The following is an 11,065-nucleotide window of genomic DNA, read 5'->3' as shown; positions in this document are numbered from 1 at the left end:
GCTGCCCCGCCCCGCGCCCGCCGCGGGAAAGGTGGCGCGGGCCGCGGGCGGCGGGGTCGAACGCGGACAAAGGTCTCCCCAGTCCCCTAAGTGGAGCTTGAGTTAGTTTGATCCTCCGAGGAAGTTTGCGTTTTCGGCACCCCTCCCTTCGTCTTGGGCCTCTGTTGAAATAATTTGCAATGGGTAAGAACCCGCCTGCCAGTGCAGGAGACACGGGTTCGATCCCTGGGTCCGGAAGATCCCATGGAGGAGGGCATGGCAACCCACTCCAGTATTCTTGCCTGGAGAATCCCCATGGACAGAGGAGCCTGGAGGGCTACAGTCCAAGGGTGACCAAGGAGTCGGACAGGACTCGGCGACTTAACAATGATAATAGTCACAGTCATCCTTTATCTGCTTGTTTCTGCCGCCTGGTTTATCCTTCACACCAGCGCCTTAGGGGACAGGATGGTCCTCTTGGGGAAACTGATGCTCTGGGCGGTAATGAGTGGACGAGGGCGCACGGGCGGAGTGGGGATTGGAACCTCGGCCCCCGCGACGCCACAGCACCTGCCCCGGAGTCTGCGCCTCTGGCGGAGTCAGGCCGGGCATCCCATGCTTCTTGGGTTTCTGGAGGCTGTATTCACGTGGTTTATCCCCAAGCGGGCAGGGGAACCGCGTCTCCGCACCTGTGGCTGGGAAGTCTTTCCGACCCTCTGTTTACTTTCAAGAAGGAGCCGGAGCTCCCTAGGCTGGGTGTACCTGGGTTTCGTCTCTCACTCAGGTGGACTGTGATCTTGGCCGTGCTCCATATCCCGAATGTTTTCTTGTAGCACCTGGGCGCCCTTGCTTCATTCTTCTCTGCCCGGAGTAAATAGATCAGCTTGCATTCTCTGGGGGTGGGGAGAATGTAATTTACAGATGTTAGTTAAGGTCATGGTCATGAAACGTCTCAGTTTTCATCCCTTCGACCTGCGTGTATTGAAAATATGTATTTTGACCAGTTCTAAAGATGGTTTACATTGCTTTGAACGTCCTGGAATGACCTACAATTAGTTCAGAGGTTAAGTTGTAAGCATTCAAAGCATTTGGGTTTGTTTGTGTTAATCCTTAAGAGAGTTGTCATTAAATAGTGTGGGGAGGGGGGCGGTTTGAGGAAGGGGAGGTAACTTGACAACCTTCTTTTGAAGTAACAGTCCTTTTCATCCAGGTATAATTTTATATCTTTAGGATGGTTTGGAAAGGAAGTCTCTCTTCTGGAAACTGGCAAATTCAGTAAAGGTTTTAAAATAAAAGGCAGACAATCTTGAATTTCTGTAGACTCATGCACTATGGGAAAAAAAGAGCAAAGACTTCTCACTAAAAGAAAATAGTTGTTTAAGATAGAGATTCAGAATGTCCTGGGCGGTTCCTCGGAATCCCCTTTTCCTCAGGAACTTGACCTCTCTGCAGCGGTTTTGGTTGGCAACTACTGTTTCCCTAAAGAGTGGAGCTTTTGAGTTCTTTGCTCCAGGATTGGTTGGTGAAAACATTGCCACTCAAATGCCTACTGTTAGAGTTATTCAGAAAACCCAGGTAACTTGGCAGAAATCCTTCTTTTGTTAGGTTAATGTATCTTCTCCCTTTTATAAATGTATGGTAATTCTCAAACCTGCTGAATTAGAGGAGTCACCTGGGGGTGAAATTAGAACCATAAAAGGGAAGAACAGGGGAATCCTCATTTTGTAACAAGAGTTTCTGGTAATTCTATGATTAAGCGTGCGCACCTGTAGCAGGTGATCTCACTGAGTTACATAAAGATGGCCGATTCTACCCTTTTTTTCTTTTTGGAAGAATATGAAATTCACCTGCTTCCATGGCTATATGGCCCCTTATCATTTGCTTCTGGTTACCGAGAACCTCAGATCGACTCTGATTTTGCATGCGGACCTGCTTCCTTGCTAGCAAGATCTCCCAAAGCCTCAACAGTTCATCAGTCCTCTGATTACAAAGGGAAGGCAGAAGAGAGCGAAAACAACAGGGATGCGTGTGGCTTCTCTCTCGCTCTCTGGTTTGATGTAGCAGAGACTGTTTCAACTTGCGCCAGGGTTTCTGAAGTTGTGGTAGTTGAGCAGTATATTATTTGCCTGGTCTATTCAGAGCTTGGGTGCCCACGACTTGGTAAGAAATGTTTGTTTGTTGATTATGAGCTTAAAACCAACTCAGTCATAGCTGGGAAGACCAGTTCCTCACAGCAGTGTGTAGGAGCAGAGTTGGTATAGAAGGATTAAAAACTACTCAGCAAGCTTCCTTGGGGGCTCAGTCGGTAAAGAATCCGCCTGCAATGCAGGAGACCTGGGTTCTATCCCTGGGTCAGGAAGATCCCCTGGAGAAGGAAATGGCAACACACTCCAGTATTCTTGCCTGGAAAATCCATGGACAGAGAAGCCTGGTGGGCTACAGTCCAGGGGGTCGCAAGAGTCGGACATGGCTTAGCAACTAAAACTAAAACCACCAGCAAGTTTCAAACAGGTTTTGTTAGACCAAGTAGCAGCTCCATATTGTTACAGACTATGACTGTTTCTTTCTACTTTCTTGACTTTTGCTTTGCTTATTCTAATTTTCTGGCGGCGAAGGGGCAAAGGGAGCGTGGTCAGAGATAGATGATCTGTAGCAATAAAGAATCACTTCTCTTTTTCCCACTCTGATTCACTGATTGACATAGTGAACCACGGGGCATGCCCAGGAAGCAGAAATATCAGGGTGTTTTTTCAGGTTCAATTATAGTAGAACAACCCCTCCAGGCCACAGCACCCAGGCCTGTATGTGGCACACAGGATTCTTACAGGCTTAAAATTTGTTTTTGTTGCTTCATCTATTGCAAAAAAAAAAAAAAAAAAAAAAAACCTAATCAGATGGTATTTTCTGTTAAGAAAGTTCTCAATTGAAACAGCATACCCTGTGTTCACTACTGAAAGTGGATGCTGCCTCTAAGAGTGATTTCTGATTCTGATTTCCTAAGAAGTCAGTTCCACAGCACCGTGAAGCCCCTGTTTGACGTCTAAACACAGCTTCCTCAGATGGGGAGGACAGAATGGTTTTTTTTTTTTTTTCCTGTGGGAGACCATGAAAGTACCCTGGCTGTTGATCTCTTTTGCTCCTGTTAGCATGACTGATATGTGTATTATGGTTCTTTGGGAGCAAGTTTGTAGAGGAACTGCCGCTTATCATTGTTGGCCTACGTCTTATTTAACAAAAGGATGCTAAACCCTTGGATGTTTCCAGGAAAGGAGTACTCTAAGATTTTTGAATCTAGATGATACCCTATTGCCTCCACCCACATCCAGTTCCCATCACTGCCCTGTGCTGTTCCTCAGAAAGGTTGTTGGCAGCTAATAAATTCAGCCTTTTGTTGAATGGCACCCTTGAATGTGCTCCAAACAGGTTGCTGGAGTTTTCTCTTTCCCTTTATAATACTCTAATTTAGTTGTTGTTTGGGCGATGTCTAGGCATTCCTTTAATGAATATTTTTTTCTTTGGAGTGTGTTTTTTTGTTTGTTTGAGAATTTGTGTGTTGAAAGAATAAAACCCTGTGACTCCCCCAAAGCTAAATTGAGATCACTGGGTCATAAGGTTCCAGGGCTTATTTTAACCGGGATAAGGAAAAGCTTTCTAACGCTGGTAGCAGCCCCAGGCCAGCCTGTCACCTCTGACGGCAGAACGTGCCCGTCACCCAGCTGTTGATGCAGAGACTGAGAAGAGGGTTCACAGACCAGGGACAAGTGGGATTAAATCTCTGAGGCCCACCCAGTGCCAAAATTCTGTGGAATTCCACACCTTTTCCTTGAGTGTCAGTGCCAAGTCCATGTACACAAGTAGCTATTTTTCTATTAAACTGAAACAGGTAAGTTTCTGTTGCTTTAACAAATGTATATAGTCCATGGAATTCTCCAGGCCCGAATACTGGCCTGGGTAACATTTCCCTTCTGCAGGGGATCTTCCCAACCCTGGAATCAAACCCAGGTCTCCCACATTGCAGGTGGATTCTTTCCCAGCTGAGCCATGAGGGAAGCCCAAGACTATAGGAGGGGGTAGGCTGTCCCTTCTCCAGGGGATCTTCCTGACCCAGGAGTTGAACCAGGGTCTCCAGCATTGCAGGTGGATTCTTTACCAACTGAATTATCAGGGAAGCCCATAACAAATATAATTCAAATATAATGAAAAAATACCTAAGGTGCTTATCTTCTGCCCCAAATCATACATTTACCCACCAGGAAATCCATTCAGCGGTCGCCATGCAGGGGAAAGCTCTCACCGTGGAATTCTATCATTGATTTAATCTGGCCCCTCTGCACACTTTGTCATGCATGTGTATATATTTTCTCATTTTGTACAGAGGATATGGCTGCAGCCTCTAGAGCTGTGTTCTGGGTACAGTTAACGTGCAATCCACATCTGATCTGAGTCTACATTATAAGACATCCCTCTGGCGGTTACTCCATTCTATATTCTGATTTCTTTGTATGTCTTTTTCTATTGGCTTCTAGCAGGCGTCCTCAGCCAGGGGATGCAGGCCCCATGCAGCCGCATGCAGCCACAAGCAGGCTTTGTTTGGCTCATGGACTTTCTTTCTAAAAACGTTTGAATCAGAAGCCAGCATTGGAAAATCCTTCCAGCTGGGATTTCCAGCTTTTCCTGAAAAACCTGACGAGTTGGCTGCAGTAGGCCCATGATCCCAGGAGGGAGTCCTCCGCTGAGACGGAATGCCGCTGCCCCTTCCCCAGCCCTTAGAGGGAGGGTCACGTGCTCTCCAGGTTGCCACAGGCTCTACCACTCCTTATGCCCAACCCCAGGCCAAGGTCCTCGCCACTGGCCTCTGACCATGTGTTTATGCGTCTTTGCTGTTTTCCTTATAATAATGAGGACAAAAGTGAAATGGATTTTGTGCCTGTGATGCCGTCAGAACCTCAGAAAGATTGTCAACAGCTAATAAAAATAGTAAGTTACCCTTTGTGGAAAACTTACTCTGTTGGATGATATGCTAAGTGCTTTGAGCATCTTTCTTGGTCCTCACAGTGCTGTGAGGTGGGTGTGATTGCACCCATGTGAGAGATGAGGAAATAATTCAGACTTGGCTCATGTTGTCTGTTCTACCTGATGGTGTGAGAGGATGGAAAGAAGTGTTATGGGGGGCCCTGCCCTCCAACTCTTCTGCAGCCAATGGTTTCTGATGGGCAAGCCCTTTTAGGCATCTTTGTAAATGATGCATAGCTTGGGACAAGGCACATCCCACTGAGATGGATGACGCTCCATCCCAGGGAATTGTTGGTCCCCACATAGGTCCCATAGATGTCATGCATTTAGTTTACGGGGCGGATTATAATAAAAATTGAGCAAAATTTGTAACTTGAACTGCTTCCAACATCCCAACCATCTGATCCATAAAAGGAACATTTGAACTCACCCTAAAATGTTCCTGGGCGGAAGGGTGGGGCGGGGAGGGGAGGGAATTGTTGCATTTGTTTCAATCTAGTGGAAAGGCTTCATTCTTAGTAAAAGGCACGCAAATGTCTCAATATTTGGTATCCTGGCTGCCATTAGACTTGCTTTTGAATAATATTCTCTTCTAGATGACATAGTTTGAAATTCATAGCATTAAAACTTTTGGAGTAACATCTTCTGTGTAACAAACCAAGACATGGAAAAAAATATTCTCTGTGCATTTGGAGCCAGCTCTTTTTAGTATCAAAGACTGATTTTGGAGGCTCCTCATTTGTCTACAAAAACTTTTAACAGTTCTTTGCTCAACAGAGTTTTGTTTTGTTTTTACTGTAAACTCCTTTATTCTGCAAACACCAAACAAATCTAAGTGGTTTTAAGACTGTTCAGATAACTTGCTCCCTTTTATAACTACTACAGGTTCAGATACTGTTCCCCAGGAATAAAAAGCAGTGTGTTCCCTTCATAAAACCCCTTCTCAAGGTTCTGGACTGGGTTTTTTTCCCCATATCTCTATTTGTGTCTAAAACGAAGTGAATGTAAAACAGTAGCATGCAAACTTTTTGCTTTTCATTGCAAGGTAACAATCCGGGCTGTTTGTTTTAGAAATGGTAATGTTGTATCATTGTAACAAATTATACTTAAAAATCATTTAGTGTGAAATTGCAGATTAATCCCATAGGGACAGGGTATTAACAATCATCCAGCCCTTTGGAGCATACAGATGGTGAATCTGGGATTTACAATAGGAACAATCGCTGATTACATGCATGGATGTAACGGACAAAAAGACCTCCACAACTTCAGCCTGGAGAATGCGGTGGAGGTCCTAGTGCCTGACTTGTTTGGGATGCTCAGCCCCTAAGGATGCCTGCGTCTCAGCAGCTAGCCTGCACCAGATCCTACAGTGCCTTCTGTGTGCTCTGAAACCTACCAAGCGCATGTGAGAAGCGTCCTCTCAGTGTGCTTAGCTCTAACTCTTGTAAATTCCATTAGAATTTGCATAAAGAGCAACTTCACAGTGGGGCACGCAGTGGGAATTTGGCAGAGGTGCCCAATCCAGAGAACTCGTTGTCAAAACCCAATACTTGCTATTCACTAATTGCTGTGTGGACTAGGGGCTGGGGAGGCTTCTCTGCTTCAGAAATTAATCTGTGTGAGAAATGAAAAGCGCTCTTGATACAATGCCTCTGATTTTGAAACTGTCAGTCTGCAGAGCTCAGACTGCAAACCTCATGACATGCTTACTGTTGAGAGGGAAAACAGCACCCTCATACACACATCCTTGAATACAGACCATGTTACAGTAAGTGACCAGCCAGTGTGCTCTTGGCTGTTCACTTACTGTAACATGTCCCAGGTGGCACAGTGGTAAAGAATCCGCCTGCCAATGCAGGAGATGCAAAGACGTGGGTTCGATCCCTGGGTTGGGAAGATCCCCTGAAGGAAAAAATGACAGCCCACTCCAGTATTCTTGCCTGGGAAATCCCATGGACAGAGGAGCCTGGTGGGCTACGGTCCATAGGATTGCAGAGAGTCAGACGCAACTGAGCTATTGAGCAGAGCAGCAGAGAGAAGTGTATTCTTGGGGCTCTGATCTAAGTAAGGCTGTTTTCTTTTTATTTATATTTTTAAACAACTCTTTATAAAATTAAAAAAAAAAGATCATAGCCATTTCAGTGGTAGTTAAGATGCATATGCAACATCTACATAAAACCACGTAAATTCTCCCCCCAGATCTCTGTTTGATTTCAGATGTAAAGGTAAGGAATAATTTTCCAAGCAGGAGAAAACCCAAGAGCCTGAATGCTTTAAAGAGCTTAGCATCATTGTCTTAGCTTTTTAGAATTTGTTTTTCAAAACCAAAGGAAAACCTTTATCCAAATGAATTGTTTAAATATTCTGTTCCCAAACTCTGTATTGTTACAGAGCTCAGAACAAAAGTACAAGTGAACACTGTTACGTCTGACTCCAGAAACTGTCTTGCTTTTAAGCATATGCATCCCACACACGTTTTATTGCTTTTTCTGAACCCAGGGATTTGTGACAGCCGTGAGTCAGCTGAGTGATAATGACCGTGTCCTCTGGACCAGTTAATTACCCGCCCAGAAGGGTCTGGCAGCCCCATCTTGAGGGGACGCTTGTAAGCTTCTCTGGATTATTCTAGAGATGCTTGGAAACTGGCCCTCAGTTTAGCTCTGATTCTTAGGTGCTGGGTAGGATCGACACTTGTTCAAAATGATCAATGTGGCCTTTGTGGTCATAAATATCGGTGATATTAGTAACACTGACTGAAGCAGGACTCATTCCTTGGAAAAAGCCTGTCAAGTTTGAAACATGTTAAAGTATCAAGTTCAAAATGTATAGTTATTGATACACTGTTAAGCAAAGCAAGGGATGGCCAAAAAAATGGATTGTTAACTGATCCTTTAAATGTCCATGAGTACATACTGACATAAATGGTTGGAGAAAAATAGATCAATGGGGGAGACACGAGAAATATTCTTAATGGAAGATCTCAAATAAGTATGTATTGGGTTGGCCAAAAAGTTCATTTCGAGTTTTCTAGAACATTTTACAGAAAAACCCAAACAGACATTTTGGCCAACCCAATACATCCTCTGTCCTCCAGGAGGTGAATATTGTTAATGATTCTTTCTTCTCTCCTCCCCTTTCCCTGTGGGGCTGGTCTTAGGGATTTGCCTCCAAATACTAGTGTATAGATGGGGGGAAATATTGCTGTCACAGGAGAGCACCCTGGTACATACCACCTTAACCAAGAGATGAAGGTTAACATCAACAATGACATGCGGATCCCATGAACCCTGATGGGATGGGGTGAGGAGACACACAGGATCTTTACCTCTGTGGTATTCTTTCTAAAATCTCTAACGTCAGTCTACTGACCGTGCCCTTTAAAACTGGCAAGATCATGAAAAATAAAGAATGAGAAAGTGTTCCAGATCAGAGGGGACTGGGTGGGCATGATAACTCAAGGCAGTGTGGTGTGCTTCCGGGGTTGGATCCTGGAAGAAGAAAGGGGCTTAGTGGAAAAAACTGGTAGAATCTGAATCAAGTCTGGAGCACAGTTAATAGAAATGTCCCACCTTCAGTTTCTTAGCTGGGATAAACGCACCATGAGACTATGAAAGAGTGTGAGGAAACTGGGTGAAGGGTAGATAAGAGCGCTCTGTGTAATCTTTACAACTTTTCTGGTAACCTAAAGTCACCCCCGGTTTATTTTAAATCAAGTAAATGTCACGCGCATGTTCACAGCCTTCTTGAAAATAGCCCAAAGGTGGAAGCAACCCATGTGTCCACCGATGGATGAATGGATAAACAGAACTCAATAGGATCCAGCCTTAAAAAAGAAGAAAGTTCTTAAACAGACATTTCTCCAAAGAAGACACACAGATGGCTAACAAACACATGAAAAGATGCTCAACATCACTCATTATCAGAGAAATGCAAATCCAAACCACAATGAGGTACCATCTCATGCCGGTTAGAATGGCTGCTGTCAAAAAGTCTACAAACAATAAATGCTGGAGAGGGTGTGGAGAAAAGGGAACCCTCTTACACTGTTGGTGGGAATGCAAACTAGTACAGCCACTATGGAGAACAGTGTGGAGATGCCTTAAAAAACTGGGAATAGAACTGCCATACGACCCAGCAATCCCACTGCTGGGCATACACACCGAGGAAACCAGTATTGAAAGAGACACGTGTACCCCAATGTTCATCGCAGCACTGTTTACAATAGCTGGGACCTGGAAGCAACCTAGATGCCCATTGGCAGACGAATGGGTAAGAAAACTGTGGTACATATACACAGTGGACTATTACTCAGCTAGTAAAAAGAATGAATTTGAATCAGTTCTATTGAGGTGGATGAAACTGGAACCTATTATACAGAGTGAGGTAAGTCAGAAAGAAAAACACCAATACAGTATATTAATGCATATATATGGAATTTAGAAAGATGGTAACAATGACCCTATATGTGAGACAGAAAAAGAGACACAAATGTAAAGAACAGACTTTTGGACTCTGTGGGAGAAGGCAAGGGTGGGATGATTTGAGAGAATAGCACTGAAACATGTATATTACCATATGTGAAATAGATCGCCGGTCCAGGTTCGATGCATGAGACAGGGTGCTCAGGGCTGGTGCACTGGGATGACCCTGAGGGATGGGATGGGGAGGGAGGTGGGGGGGATTCAGGATGGGGAACTCACGTACACCATGGCTGACTCATGTCAATGTATGGCAAAAACCCAGTATAATATTGTAAAGTAATTACCCTCCAATTAAAATAAATAAATTTAAAAAAAGGTTCTGACACCTGCTGCAACATGAACCTTGAGGACTATATATTAAATGAAATAAGCCATCACAAAAAGACAATTGTATCTTTCCACTTACATGAGATACCTAGTGTAAAGTAAAATGCATGTGTACTCAGTCATGTCTGACTCTCTGAGACCCCAAGGACTGTAGCCCACCAGGCTTCTCTGTCCATGGAATTTTCCAGGCAAGAATACTGGAGTGGTGTGCCATTTCCTACTCCAGGAGATTTCCCAACCCAGGGATCAAACCCTTGTCTCTTGCATTGGCAGGCACCACAGACAGATAAAAACTAGCTGTTACAATTCAAACATGTCTTTAGCTTTCAGAATCAGAAAATGCAGACTTCCTTCTCCTTCTCTTTTCCAAGATATTCAAGTTATGGCATGGTAGTATCAGGCAGGGTCTTCTGGTGAGTGGATCACTCCCTGGGATCTGACACTGGAGAGACCCTGTGTACACGGGCAGTCCAGTTACTTGCCTGTTTTTCTCTCGAAATGTCTCTCCTGCTTGTTCAGGGTGGTATGAAGCCATTCTGTTATACTGTCTCATTTCTTTTTGGTGTTTTAAAATTCAGATGTTAAATCACCAATGCTTTGTTTATCCACCTGATCTTCTCTGGTCTGGGAAACAGCGAGAAAGAACTGGGCTCCTGGTGGGAGAGGAGCCTATAAAGATGGAGGATGGGGTAAGGTGTCTGTAGGACGTTGCTAGTAAAACCCACTGAACAACGCTGTGCTACACAGTTAAACATTTAAGAGGGTAGATCTCCCGCTAAGTGTTCTTACCTCAATCAATAAGCGAATGTTATATACCACTAAAACAATGAATCCAAGACTTGTTTGTTTTTTTTTTTTTTGAGATATAATTGACAATTGTAAGATTTAAAGTATACAATGTTGATGATTTGATAAACATATATACATTGTGACTTTCATATTGTGATTCCCCCATCAGGTTAATTTAAGATCTACTTTCAGCAATCTTTAATTCGAGACAGTGTTATCAGCCATAGTCACCATGTTTTTTACTAGCTCTTCAGACTTTATTCATAATGTAGCTGCAAATGTGTACCCTTTACCAACCTTGCCATCTTAACCCCAGTCCCCAACTCCTGCCAACCACTTTTTAGTTTCTTTGAGTTTGGCTTTCTTTTTTAATTTCTTTTTATTTTTTCACATGTAAGTGATACTGTGCAGAATTTGTCTTTGACTTGTTTCACTTTGCATAATGTCCTCTAACTTTATCCATATAGTCAAAA

At 43.9% G+C, this 11,065-nt stretch overlaps 1 protein-coding gene and 1 long non-coding RNA gene across 2 annotated transcripts in view; one reads left to right on the top strand and one right to left on the bottom strand.

Moving 5' to 3' along the window:
* Nucleotides 1-72: 72 nt before the first annotated feature.
* Nucleotides 73-1,795, bottom strand: LOC129629938 (uncharacterized). The gene is made up of 2 exons (XR_008703399.1): nucleotides 1,158-1,795; nucleotides 73-872 (listed from the first exon to the last, which is right to left on the bottom strand). It is a non-coding gene; the product is annotated as an uncharacterized LOC129629938 (long non-coding RNA).
* The window catches only part of MYO1H (myosin IH), a 93,418-nt gene continuing 83,235 nt past the window's right edge, over nucleotides 883-11,065 (top strand). The window contains exons 1-2 of the mRNA XM_055550170.1: nucleotides 883-1,050; nucleotides 1,813-2,139. The gene's annotated coding sequence lies outside the window, so the exon portion shown is untranslated. The remainder of the gene's footprint in view (nucleotides 1,051-1,812; nucleotides 2,140-11,065) is intronic.

The sequence above is a fragment of the Bubalus kerabau genome, chromosome 16 (genome assembly GCF_029407905.1).
Source record: "Bubalus kerabau isolate K-KA32 ecotype Philippines breed swamp buffalo chromosome 16, PCC_UOA_SB_1v2, whole genome shotgun sequence".
Classification (NCBI taxonomy): Eukaryota; Metazoa; Chordata; class Mammalia; order Artiodactyla; family Bovidae; genus Bubalus; species Bubalus kerabau.
Note: the sequence above shows the minus strand (reverse complement) of the source record. Positions and strands in the feature narration are given on the sequence as shown.